This window comes from Rhineura floridana, chromosome 1 (assembly GCF_030035675.1).
Source record: "Rhineura floridana isolate rRhiFlo1 chromosome 1, rRhiFlo1.hap2, whole genome shotgun sequence".
NCBI lineage: Eukaryota > Metazoa > Chordata > Lepidosauria > Squamata > Rhineuridae > Rhineura > Rhineura floridana.
In genome coordinates this window covers 284,040,089-284,054,507 of record NC_084480.1, presented here as the reverse complement: position 1 = coordinate 284,054,507, position 14,419 = coordinate 284,040,089, and the positions used below count along the sequence as shown (strand labels likewise).

The 14,419-nt window shown below is 42.7% G+C and overlaps 1 protein-coding gene across 7 annotated transcripts in view; it reads right to left on the bottom strand.

Moving 5' to 3' along the window:
- PLEKHF2 (pleckstrin homology and FYVE domain containing 2) overlaps positions 1-5,374 on the bottom strand; it is a 28,180-nt gene extending 22,806 nt beyond the window's left edge. The window contains exons 1-2 of one of the 7 annotated variants that reach the window (XM_061603427.1): positions 5,045-5,374; positions 3,022-3,140 (exon numbers count right to left, since the gene is read on the bottom strand). The gene's annotated coding sequence lies outside the window, so the exon portion shown is untranslated. Of the gene's footprint in view, positions 1-3,021; positions 3,141-4,387; positions 4,470-4,549; positions 4,798-4,837; positions 5,012-5,044 lie in introns of those variants that run through there. The other 6 variants (XM_061603437.1, XM_061603447.1, XM_061603457.1 and 3 more) reach the window with 6 other exon arrangements.
- Between the last annotated feature and the right edge of the window lie 9,045 nt (positions 5,375-14,419).

Below are 14,419 nucleotides of genomic sequence, written 5' to 3'. Positions count from 1 at the left end.
AACAAACCAATCATAACTGTACATATGGATAAAGAGTTATAAACATGTTTAAGTAACAGCTAATACACAAATCCAATTGCAAGAAAACATGGATTGAAGCCTGCACTTAGACATATCTCTTTGCCTTCAGGAAAATTAGCCAGCTAATGAATTCTCTCATGGAATTTAAGTCATCTCAAGTTTGTTTAAGACAACTTAGGTTTATTCAAGAATAACTCTTTAGAACGTAATGCTAAACTATAGTTTATCACAACAGGAATAAGTCTGGATGAGCCTTGAGATCCAGGGCTCCCTCTTCCCTTCCAGTGTAGCCACTAGGAGATTGGAATCATTGGCTTACATTTTAAAACTGTTGTTTGTCACTAGATCTGACAAGACAACATTTATAGTACTTGCTTTTACTATTTCATGCTTCCTTTCCCTAATTTTCTTACTTTTTGTACAATGTGTGACCACATGTGAACACACTTAGTTCACTTAAGTTTCTAATCTTTCACCAAAAAACTTTTTTCCTTTTTTGGATTTATAAGATAAAAACCTCTACGTATAAAATTTTAAAAATCTATGTAAAATATACTTTCTCATGTAGCCACATAACCTACCCTAGCCTGGTGCCCATCTACATCCACCTGCCATGGCTGAGACTTATGCTAGCTTTAGTACAAAACATCTGGAGGGCACTAAGTTGAGAAAGGCTGAGCTACATCCTCACTAGCTTTTGTGGGCTAACCAATACAAAATGTTTTGAGAAAATTATGAAGTATGTTGCATACTGAGTTTGTGAAGCAATCTGCTTTTTTAGAAATAACAAAACAAGAAAAAAAAAGTAGCACATATCAAGCCGCAGAAGATGAAGAATCCTACATTACAGGTTCAAATCTCATTAGGTCTACAGCCATCTACATGATAAAGATGATGACTCACAACTGTAAACATTGGGACTAACAATTAATTACCAGGATTAGCTTGGGAACAGCTGATGAGGAAGCCAGTTATACCTCTCTATATGCCAGCAATTGTTTCCTGAAAAGGAAATGCTAAGTGTCTAAAGACACGTGGGTCATAGAGAAAGCACACATATTGCTAAACAGATGTCAAAAGGCCTCCTCTGTCAGCAACCTACCAATGTATGAACACATTAAAAGGGAACTGAATATATTTCCTTCCACAGATGTGTTTGACAGTATTAAAAATTTCACTGTCAAACTTTAAACAGAAGTACAGATCTAACTACAGTAGAGCTCCACTCATATGGCAGGTTAGGTTCCAGACCCCTGCTGGAAAGCAAAAACCTCCAAAAAGCGGATCAGCTGTAGCCCGGGGGTCTGGAACCTAACCTGCTGATCGCACCAGAGGAGGAGAAGATCAGATCTTCCCCTCTTCCGGCGCGATCAGCTCGAGTGGGAGTCTGATTGCGCCAGAAGAGGAGATCGGCTGTAGCACGCTACAGCTGATCTTCCCCTCCTCCTGCGCGATCAGCTGGAGTGCGGGGAGCTCCAGCCCCCCCAGCTGATGGCCCCACTGGCGCCATATTAGCGGAACGCCAAAAAGCGGCGTGTCGAGAAGTGGGGCCCTACTGTAGTGCACATCTCACACAGCCTGAAAAAAAACCCAGCAACAATAGTGCATCACAGCCACTAAACATGGAATAATTCTCCAATTTCTGGGCAATACAGGGACTATATAGAAAATATTATTATCATTCATAACTGTACATAGTGGTTCTCTGTTCTAAACCCAGCACAGAGACTTAGGCTACCAATCTGTCATACAGCATCTGACAGTCACAGAAAAAACAACTACATTTCATTAAGCTTTCATGTAAGAGGTCTAGAAATCAGCAGTGTCACTTTTAAACTTAACTTCTAAACATGTGTTAACAAAAACAGCTCCAAAGCATGCCTTGCCTACCTTCCCCATTCTATCTTCCCTTACTTTCTCTCTGCCATTGGTGAAAATCGTATTGTATGAAACCTCTCTCTGTTAGTCTTCTCATACACTGATGGCACTATCATTTAGTCATAGTCAATTTATTTGTATACCACATTTTCCACAAACACATCTGTGCTCAAAGAGAGTCACATAAACAGCAGACACTCTAAATACAGTAGCACAGTAACGGTACGTAATAAACCCCTGCCGTAGAGAGTGATCTAATTTAGCATGTTCATTTTACCAGTATTTAGTAAAGAAAACTAAACACTTTGAAACTGCCACACTTGCCTAATATTGTATTTGCAACTGGCATCCATTAATTATCACTAAAGTATACATGAAAACAAAGTTTTCCACAGAAAACTAAAGCAATGGATAACTTTCTGTTTTGAAAAACATTCTGCCCCACATCATCATGTGGCGGATCTATTGTCACTTCCAAAGCCCTGCTAGCTTGTACCAGCCGGGCAAAAGGTGTACGTGTGGAGGGAATTGCCTCTTTTTTATTGTTCCACAGTTCTTTCCTTTTTAAATCCCCCCTCATTTATTTCTATAGGGAGGGAATTAGCTACACCACTTCCAGGTTAGCAAATAAAGGGACAAATAAGTCATTCTGACAAACAAAAGGGACTCAAATCCAGTAGATTTAACTATTTTAAACTAGCCAATAAATTTTCTTTTTTTCATCTTTACATTCAGATAATCCTGCCTTTTTCTTTAAATATTTTGCAGCACCATCCTAACCTCAGATCCACTGGATGGAGGGTGGGGTGGTAGGAAGGAGTGGAGGTGCCTCTCTACTGGTGCAGAGAAGAGCTTTGCTGATAGGAGCACATTATTATGATTTTTATTATTATTATTATTATTTATTAAATTTATATACTGCCCGACTAGCAATAGCTCTCTGGGCGGTGAACATAAAACAGCATAAAAATACAATAAATAACAAAACAATACTAAAATACAAGCAACAATCCAACACAGTAAACATTTTTAAAATTAAATCAGTGTAACTTAAAATGCTTCAAACATCCCTTGCAGAGGCCCCTCCTATGCCTGCAGATAGTTCTATGTGCATAGTGCTACCTTTGGTGGTCTTTCCATCGGCTGTAGTTGTCATTAGGTCCTGAAATGTCCTGGGCAGGTCAGAAGTGCGGCAGAGGCAATTAAATCAGATGGCCATTGGTATAGGAAACAGCAGTTGCCTGGACAAATATATGCCAATTTATTTAAGTCACAACAGCAAATAAAAATGTTTTCAGGCAATATGTTTATCCTATAACAGAAAGCAAACCTTTATAAAATCTGAATACTTTTAGCAAAAGGCATTTAAGACCTATCCCAGTTTGCGTCTGTGTTGGAATTGCTTTTAATGTTTTTTTAAAAAATGTTTTTTTTCTAAACAATATGTTTTTTAACCCTTTTATTTAAGATGTTTTTAAAGCTTTTTTAAAGTTGTTTTGTTTTAGTGTATTTTAAGGTCTGTTTTTATGATGTTTTAAAGTGTTTTTACTGCTTTTGTTTGCCGCCCTGGGCTCCTGCTGGGAGGAAGGGAGGGATATAAATTAATTAAATAAATAAATAAATAAAATTTAACAACTTCAATTCACTTATCGCAATTACTATATTTTAAAAGAACGTATTCCTGTATGTGTTTAACACTGCCTGGATTCGCTCGGAATAAAACTGTGTTATGAATTTTTCCTCTATTTTATGTTTGAGACGAGTGTGTTGATACAAATTTTCACCAGCTACCGTGAGCACTGTTTTAATGGAAAGGCAGTTATGGATTTCAAACAAACAAATGAAATTCCAAACAGACAGGTTTAAGACATAAAAAGAACAACCCTTCTTATTTCAGGAACAGAAAGTTGGCACCCCTCTTCAGGATGCCATGGCAGGCAAAACTTTTTTTTAAACCACTGGCATGAACAACATCTCAGCCGGGCCCAGCCTATTAAAAGAAAACGAAACAGGAGAGCTAACTTCCTTCCAGCCCTAATCCATTTGCTTGGGCTAACCCCTTGCTGACAGTCACAGGAAGTTCCCTGCCTTCTGATGCAAAACAGTCACACAGCATCATGAAACTGGCTCGGTAAAGGAGTGAAACGCAACACACGCGTACTTTTGACAGGCAGACTTAAAAACATAAACTTAGCCCCATCTTATAAATAGGTTTACGGGAGATTCCCCCCCCCGCGCGCGCTAGAATAAAGAGAAAGAGAAGAACTGGGCGGGAAGGCTCTAAGATTGCTGTTTTGTTTACGAAGAAAACGAGGGAGCGCGCCCGTCCACATACGCTATATTTACTGACACCCTCCCCCAAGTCAATGGCACCCTGAGAAGTGGGAGGTTCTCCCCTCCCTCTATACAGAGTCACCGGTGGGGGGCCAATTAGGCTGCAGCCGCTGGCTCGCATACTAAGCCCCACAGTGAACACCGAAGAACTTACTTTGGGCGGCTGCTTCCCACTTTGGGAGCGCCTGGAAGTGGGGCGGGGCGACGTTTGAGGCAAAAGAGCTTCAAACTATCACTATTTTTCTAGACCGTCAATAATTTTAAACTCTAAACGGCCACATCCCTCCTCCTTTCTTCCTCCCCCGTTACGCTTAACTGCCTCCTGCCGTCCTCACTGCCAAGTCGTGTGCCGCCGTTTGTACTCGATGGACTCAAAAGGTGCCTGAAACCACATGCACAGTCGCGCCGGCCAAGCGTTAGCCGGAAAAAGTGGTAGTCCCCGTGACGCCGACTCCAACGGACAAAACCGACGGCGCCTTTCCTCAAGACAGGAGAAGAAAGAGGGAGATTCGCTGACGGTCCCTAAGTACCAAGAAGCGAAAAGACGCCTTGTCTTCCAGTGCCTCCTTCCCGTTCCCCACTACAGCTACGGACAACGCCGTACTTGCTGTGCCGGGGAGCTTCCCTGAACAGTCGGGATCCCAACATGGCCGCGGATCCACCAGGGACCGGGAGGGAAAGTTTCCTGCGCGCTGCCTTCGCCGCCCCCCTCCTCGGCTTGATTCCTTCCTGAGCTATGTTAAGCTTTCCCGTTCGACTTCACCCGAAAGGCACGACTCGTTACTCCCCTCAGCCAAAGAGCTTTGCTTACTGAGAAACCGAAGCGCGCCCTCCCTGGCTCCGCTTCCAGGTCAGTGGCTTGTTGCTCCTACACCTTCGGTTGCCTCCACCGCCGTTCCTGATATCGCTACCGCTGCTGCTGCTGCCCCTCCCGCTCGCGCACTCACCCAGTTAACTGGGCCGGCCTCCAAACGGCGAGTAGGACGAGCCTCGGTGGCATCCCGCCCCACTGGATTTCCTAAGAGAGAGCCAAGAGGAGGAGTCGGCGCCATCTTGGTAGAGGAGGTGGCCGCCAGAACTGGTTGGCTGCTGTGGGGGAGAAGGCTCCTCCCAAGTAGGTTTTGGTGAATGGCCAAAATGAGAGGTGCTGGGGCTCCCAAGGCTGTCGACTTACACACACGCCCCTGCCTTGAGGCCACGACTCTCCAATCAGCGTTGAGCACTCCTTCCGTATAATCCGAATGCCGAACCAGTTCGAGATATTTTCCTGCCTGTAGTGATGGTCAAGATAACACACACACTTCCATTTCCAGGTATAAAAACCAACTGGACTTGGCACTGGCAACGAGACAACGTCTTCCACTGCACCTGAGGCAGCAGGCAGGTTACATGGTGCACCTACAGCCATGTCCTCCAAAACCTTTGCTACTACCCTAGTCTGCCCCTGTGCTTGTGGGAGCCACTTTTGCCCACACACTGAAGCAGTGTGTGGCTGGTCCATTAGGGCAAGTGGGGCTCTGCCCCACCAAGCTCAGTCTGCCCTCAGCCAGCCCCAACCCGCCAGTCTTCTGCCTGGTCTCCCAACCTTCTTACTTACAATCTGTCTAGGGAGTGGCACTGCTTGCCTTCTTCCTTCTGCTTCTTAATCTCAGTGTTTCCTTGGTAGAACTCAGCAGGGGGGAGGATGTGGACAAAACCAGAATTAATTGGCTCTGACTCCCACCTACTACTGGGCACTCTGTCTTCCACCCCAATGGGCACCAGCCACCAGTGGTGCCTTGGCTACTGCTGTAGCTTCTGAATGTCTTTGAGTAGGTCTCTCCTACTTTTTTTTTTAAAGGCCTGGCTGATGGGATCTGCTGGCTGGAATTTACTGTGATCCGATTAAACATAATAATAGCACTGCAAATGTACTGGTGTTTTAGGCTGCAATCCAAACTGCCTTTGCTTGGAGGGGAGGTGCTGGAGTGATAGCACAGTCACTCTCCTGCTGTACAACTTTCTGCTCCACATGCCTGGAGTGCAGTTCACAGAAAGCCCTGAAACAGTGTATTCTCAGGGGTTAAGCCAGCCTAGGATCTGCTGGATCCCCAGCTGACCCCACTGCTGTCACTTGATGTCATCAGGTCAATTGCTACACTATTTCCAGGCAGGCAAAATGTCCTGCACCCCTGTTCTAGCTGGTATGAGTAGCAGGGCTGCAGATATAAGCAGCAAGGTTTGGATTGCAGCACCAGTTTCATGTTTATGTTTATTTTCTGCAGCCTCAATCTGTGGACCTGAATAGTATCAGACTGCTGAAAGCGAGGACTTTCCACATCTTGCATAAAAAGTAAATAGCTTGTGAAGGGGGAGGTTACTAGGTAAAGTAGGGGAAGTTGAGTGTATGGAGAGCCTGCTCTTTACTTTCTCAGAGTACAGGAGTGCTGTAAAATCTGCTTTATGTAAGACCTGTGCAGAATTTGATGCTTGTAATATCCCATGCAAGTATTTGCTGGTAGTATCCCATGCAAGAACTTGATGCTGGTAATATCCCATGCAAGTAAAGTAATGCTCAAGATTCTACAACAAAGGTTCTTACCATATATGAACCGAGAAATGCCAGACATCCAAGCTGGATTTAGAAAGGGAAGAGGTACCAGAGATCATATCACAAACATATGTTGGATAATGGAACAGACCAAGGAATTTCAGAAGAAAATCACCCTGTACTTTATAGATTACAGCAAAGCCTTTCACTGTGTAGATCATGAAAAACTATGGAATGCTTTAAAAGAAATGGGGATGCCACAGCATCCGATTGTCTTAATGGGCAACCTATACACTGGACAAGAGGCTACTGTAACAACAGAGTATGGAGAAACAGATTGGTTCCCAATCGGAAAGGGAGTGAGACAGGTGTATTTTATCATCCTGTTTATTTAATCTATACGCAGAACATATACAGAAAGTGGGATTGGAGTAAGATGAAGGAGATGTGAAAACTGGAGGGAGAAATATCAATAATTTAAGATATGCAGATGATACCATACTACTAGCAGAAACCAGTAATGATTTGAAACGAATGCTGATGAAAGTTAAAGAGGAAAGTACAAAAGCAGGACTACAGCTGAACGTCAAAAAGACTAAAGGAATATCAATAGAAGATTTATGCAGCTTTAAAGTTGACAATGAGGACATTGAACTTGTCAAGGATTATCAATACCTTAGCACAGTCATTAACCAAAATGGAGACAATAGTCAAGAAATCAGAAGAAGGCTTAGGACTGGGGAGGGCAGCTATGAGAGAACTAGAAAAGGTCCTCAAATGCAAAGACATATCACTGAACACTAAAGTCAGGAGGAGAGCTTTGTGCATGCCATGGACTGCGAAAAAGACAAATTGGGTGTTAGAACCAATTAAACCAGAACTGTCACTAGAAGCTAAAATGATGGAACTGAGGCTATCATACTTTGGACACATCATGAGAAGACATGACTCACCAGAAAAGGCAATAATGCTGGGAAAAACAGAAGGGAGTAGAAAAAGAGGAAGGCCAAACAAGAGATGGATTGGTTCCATAAAGGAAGCCACAGACCTGAACTTACAAGATCTGAACAGGGTGGTTTATGACAGATGCTCTTGGAGGTTGCTGATTCATAGGGACGCCATAAGTCGTAATCAGCCTGAAGGCACATAACAACAAGACCTCATTCTGCCTCTGCTTTTGCACCCAAGACAAACATTTCTTTCACATGAATATATCCACATGTTATTTTTAAAGTGAGCTTCTGTCCTATCCAGCAATGTTTAAACTTGGTGGGTATAGCTGCAAATAAGTATGTAAGTTTTTAAAAGGTGACAGGTATAATGGTTGATTTTGAAAAAGAGAAATGCAGTGTGTGTGATCCGGTCTCTCATAATGTGCTATCACATACACAGGCATAGCTGCAGGAGGATAATTGCTTTCAATAGCCATAAAAACTGCTACAAGCAATGATCCTTCTATAATTATGCCTGTGTGCATGATTGGAGATAACAAGGAAGACCACAGACTTTGGGTGTGATAAATGAATGTGGAAATTCACACTGAGTATTTGGGTCAGTAGGTATGGCTATAAGAGAACTGATCACACACACCACATTTCTCTTTGTAAGTACAGTTGCTTGTGTAGCCAAAACAGGGCCACATCTCAGTGGTAGATCATCTGCTTTCCATGCAGAAGGTCCCAGGTTTATTCTTTAGCATCTCCAGGTAGGGCTGCAAATGTCCTCTGCCTGAAAATCTGGAGAGCTGCTGCCAGTCAGTGTAGGCCATACTGACCTAGATGGACCAATGGCGTGACTCAGTACAAGGCAGCTTCCTATGTTTAGAGGGAAACCCCTACAAGGACCACCACCCCCCAAAAAAAACCAGACCAACAAGGACTGAACATACTCAGTGACCACAGAATATTAACTGACTGGTTGGGGGAGAAATGTAAATGGGAGGGGGTTGGGAATGGAGTATTGAGGAGGGCACAGATGACTAACTGCAACAGTGAACAGGGGCACTCTACATGACCGTATTTACAAAATACTGTAATGTATAACATATGTTCATATTGTCTCCAAGACAGTGCATGTTATAGCAACCACAGACACATCACACTGTGGCCTCAGTGACAAGCCACACTTACACTGCGCCTCCAGTCTCAAACCACAGGCAGCCCTCATACCATCAGGTCCACAACACACAGTATTTATTCACTACCCACAAAGCACATCTCTAACAGAACAATTTTAAAATTATAGAGGTTTTTTTTGAAGAGGATTGTGATCAAGACTTGATTTTGATACTTCCTAATCCATCTGCCTAATATTATTGGGCCTAAGCAGGGCTTCCTGTATCCCCATGTTCCCACTCACTATGTGTTCCACCCTGCCATTGCCTTTATATTGCTCAGTTGAGTCTTTGCTTACGGACCCACATCTGCCTTTTGAACTTTTCCGTAAAATGAGACATTAAAGTTTGTTTGATATCATTTATCCCCTCCTGCCAGTTGCAACTCTGGTCATTTTCGTTAATTTTGCTCAGCCAGTAACTAAAGGAACTGTTTGAAAGTCGGAGGAGAGGGATGAGTATTTTGATGGTGGCAGTTAAAGTCTGCCTTGTTATGATCAGATATACCAATTATGGTATTTAAAGTTATGGTATTTAACCCCACTATGTTCAGTGTCAACAAGCTGGTTGTTCTACAGCTCTTATAGCTGCACTTTTAATATCTGGAAAACAGCAAGGCAAATCTAATGAACAATCTATTTTCATTCTGCTTAACTTTCCAGCAGAAAGCAGTGGTTGGGCTGCCTAAACCAGATGTTATCATAATTATGTCTGTTTTCCATGTTCAGACTGTGAGTACAATTGCTTGTGTTGCCACAATGGTGCCACCATGGCACCACTTATATACAAGAGGGGTGTATCAGCAGGCTTGAGGGAACCCCATGATTTGCAAGAGTACCAAAATAAGTATTTTAAAGTCCTTAGAGGTGGGAACCCCAAATACTAATGAGGACTGTGTGTGCTCAATAACTATGGAATGCTTACTAAATACTGGGGAGAAAAACAGAAAACTGAGTAGGAGAATGGAATGGAGAGTTCAAAACAGAAGCACTGCACGCAGCAACATGTTGTTATTGTTGTTATTAAGGTTTATTAGTCACTTGATACCCGAAGGTCTCCAAGCGACTTACAACAATAAGTGGTTGACTCGTTGGCATATTTAATAAACACCTCCCTAAGGGAAGGTTCTATGCCAACATTGTTGAAGGAAGCTGTGATAAGACCTTTGTTTAAAAAAAGCCTTCATTAGACCCTGCAGATCTTAACAACTTCTACCCAGTCTCTAATCTCCCCTTTTGGGGCAAGGTGATTGAGAAGGTAGTGGCTGCTCAACTCCTTGTTTTCCTGGATGAATCAGACTATCTAGACCCTTTTCAATTGGGCTTCAGGCCTAGTCATGGGACAGACACTGCCTTGGTTGCCCTGCTTCATGACCTATGCCAGGCATCAGACAGGGGCAGTGCATCCCTGTTGGTGCTGCTGGACCTCTCAGCGACCTTCGAGACAATCGACCATGGTATCCTTCTGGGCCGTCTAGCTGGGATGGGATTGGGAGGCACTGTTTTACGGTGGCTCCAGTCCTACCTGAGGGACAGAACCCAGAAAGTGGTGCTGGGAGACTGCTGCTCGTCCCCTTAGCCATTGGCCTATGGGGTACCACAGGGTTCAGTTCTGTCTCCCATGCTTTTTAACATATCTATGAAACTGCTGGGAGAGATCATCCAGAGATTTGGAGTACAATGTCATCAATATGCTGATGACACTTAACTCTATCTCTCCCTACCACCTGATTACAGGGAAGGAGTGCTCTTCCTAAACCGGTGCCTGGAGGCTGTGAAGGGCTGGATGTGGGCTAACAAAATGAAATTTAATCCAGACAAAACGGAAGTGTTGCTGGTCAAAGGGAAAACTGCGCCAGGGATAGGGTTGCAACCTATTTTGGATGGGGTTGCACTCCCCTTGAAGGAGCAGGTCCACAGTTTGGGAGTCCTGGATCCTGCCCTGCTGCTTGAATATCAGGTGGCTGCAGTAGCCAGGAGTGCTTTTGGCCAAATCAAACTGGTCTACCAGTTGCGTCCGTTCCTGGAAGCAGTTGACTTGGCCACAGTGACACATGCATTGGTGACATCGAGGCTTGATTACTGTAACACACTCTATGTGGGGCTGCCTTTGAAAATGGTTCGGAAATTACAGTTGATTCAAAATGCAGCAGCCAGAATGTTAACTGGAAAACGGCATAGGGAGCATATCACCCCTGTGCTTTATCAGCTCCACTGGCTCCCAATTTGTTTCCGGGCCCAATTCAAAATGCTGGTTTTGACCTTTAAAGCCCTGAACGGCCTTGGACCAATGTACCCGAGGAACCACTTACACCCATATGTACCTGCCCCGGATTTAAGATCATCTGCCTCTGGTCTCCTCTTCATGCCTGGAGTGAAAGATGTTAAACTGACAGGCACACGGGAGAGAGCCTTTTCAGCTGTGGCCCCAAGCTTTGGAATACCCTACCCCAAGAAGCCCACTCTGCTTCCTCCCTGATGGTTTTCCGGAGACTTCTGAAAATGATCTTGTTCCAGAGAGCTTTTGGGAGGGACTGAGGGTAGAGCCTGACACTGATTTTATGCCTTCTATGTTAATTTTTATCTCAGTAGTTCCTTCAGTACCACTCCCTATATATGCATATATATGTGTGTGTATTTGTATATATATTGTTTTATGTATTTTAACTGCATTTTATGTATTTTAATTTATGTAATGTTTTTGTGATTTTTATTGTGTACAATTTTATTATGTAAATGTTCGATTTTATTGTAAGGTGCCCTGAGTGCCCTCTTATAGGGTAGAAGGGTGGGATAGAAATATTTTAAATAAATAAATAAATAAACAATATTAAACACAAAAGAATATATCATACTATGAAAAGCAAAACAATAAAACAAAAACATCCCTATATAGCCACAGGAAGTTTTGGCAGCACACTAATAACAAACAATATCATCTTAGTCTATCAAAATCCTGCAAAAAAAATTAGTCTTTAGCTGGTGCCAAAATGATGTTAATGAAGGTGCCAGGTGGACCTCACTTGGGAGTGCATTCCACAGATGAAGAGCCACAAATGAAAAGGCCCTCTCCCTTGTCACCTCCCCAGTAGATGAAGATGATGATTTATATCCCACTCATCCTCCTAGTAGGAGCCCAGGGTGGCAAACAAAAGCACTAAAAACACTCTAAAACATCATAGAAACAGACGTTAAAAATACTTTACAGCAAAACATCCTTAAAAACATATGAAAACAAAACATCTTTAAAAACATCTTTTTAAAAAGCGTTAAAAACATTTTTTTAACAAAAAAAGCGTTAAAAACATCTTAAAAAGTAATTCCAACACAGACACAGACTGGGATAAGGTCTCTACTTAAAAGGCTGATTGAAAGAAGAAGGTCTTCAGTAGGCACCAAAAAGATAACAGAGATGCTGCCTGTCTAACATTTAAGGAGAGGGAATGCCAAAGGGTAAGTGCCACTACAGTAAAGGTCCGCTTCCTATGTTGTGCGGAACTCCTAATAAGATGGTATCTGCAGGAGGCCTTCATCTTCAGAGTGCAGTGATCAACTGGGTATATAAGAGATAAGACTGTATCCTGGTACCAAGCTGTATAGGGCTTTGTACACTAAAACCAGAACCTTGAACTTAACCTGGTAGCTAATAGGCAGCCAGTGATACTCTTTCAGCAGCAGGGTGACATGTTGGCGATACCCTGCCCCAGTGAGCAGTCATGCCGCTGCATTTTGCACCAGCTACAGCTTCCGGACCAACCTCAAGGACAGCCCCACATTACAGTAATCCAGCCTGAAGGTTACCAGTGCATGCATAACAGTGGTCAAACTATCCTGGTCCAGAAATTGCTGCAGCTATCTTTCTAACCGAAGTTGGTAAAAGGCACTTCTAGCCACTGGGCTCTAGTGACAAAGATGCATCCAGGAGCACCCCCGGACTACAGACCTGCTCTTTCATAGGGAGTATGACCCCATCCAAAGCAGGCAACTGACCAATTATCCGAACTCAGGAACCGCCAACCCACAGCGCCTCCATCTTGCTAGGATTCAGACTCAGTTGATTGGCCCTCATCCAGCCCACCACCAAGTCCAGGCAGCAGTCCAGGGCTTGCACAGCCTCTCCCGATTCGGAAGTTACAGAGAAATAGAACTGGGTATCATCAGCGTACTGCTGACACCTTGCCCCAAATCTCATCTTTGTATGATTTCAGCTTGTGTAACAGCTTCTTCCTCAAAGCCCACATTTTGAAATTATATTCTAATATTACTCATCATGCCTTACAATTTTGCTTTTTTCTGATATTACTCTCTCTTCTGTTTCACTTCTTGTCCAGCTTCCTTTGATGGTTTCGTTTTGTGAGCTCTCAACTAGCAAGATAAAACAGTATTTCAAGCTTATATGAACACTTCCACCAGCACACCACAGATGGCTGTGCCTTAAATCTGACAAAGCTCATCCTGAAGTGCCATGAATACAGTTATTTTTATGTCAGTGAGAAGTCAGAGTTCTCTGGACTGGAATCACTTTATCTCCCTTTTTTTCTTCTTTTAACTATTTTTACCGAAATAGTTTATCTGATCCAGCAAGATATGCAAAACATAAATTCAGCTTTAAAAGTCAAGCCAACAAAATTGCATGACAGCATAACAATTACTCAGCCGTGAACAACACACTGTTTTGGCTGATTAAGAAAATACAAAAACAATATAGATCAGGTTCAAACAACATCACAGCAGAAATACCCAGCAGTAACTTGTTTTGCAATTTGAATGTTGTGTGTCTGTATGCCCCCCCCCCAAAAAAACCCACATACTTTTTTAAGCTTCCACCTGGATATTTATCAAAGAATGCAATATTTGCAGGAACTCATTTCATTGTTGACTGTATCACCACCCCTATTTGGTTAGGGTTTGGGGTTTTTTGTTGCATAATTAGGGTGCTGGATACACTTAAAAGCAATTGTTTTATTGCAGATTCTAGAAATTTTCCCACCCATACTAATTTATTGTATAGCAATATTAATTTACTGGCAACATTGCACGCTTCCAATAAATATTACAAAAGTCTATAGTGCTTTTGGAGGGGGGCACTTATCTTGGTGATTTGGATCCAGAAGATTTGAATGGAAGACACTCTCACCAGAGATACATATCCAAGCTGCTCACATTCCAGCATTTTTAATTATAAGTGTTGGCACATACGTTGCTGTTTTACAGATGTGACATACCAGTGACATTTATACTGAGCTGCTTTTAATTTAAGCTGAATTGATAGTTTGTCACTGAAAAATTAATCCAGATTATCATTCTTTAAGTGGGGCCCATGCTCTTGAACTTCCTAAGCAAAATCAAAATAAGGTTTTGCTTTAATCTCAAAGAGATGAGAATGTTACTGATTTGAAAGATACATTTAAGTTTTGCGCCTTGTGCACTAAAATTTAAAAGATTTCCAAGAAACAAGAAAGGTCCAAAGAAATAGACAAAGTGTGCCTTCATTGAAGATACTGATACAGAGAAGATTCACTATCTGAGATTTGTATTTTAACT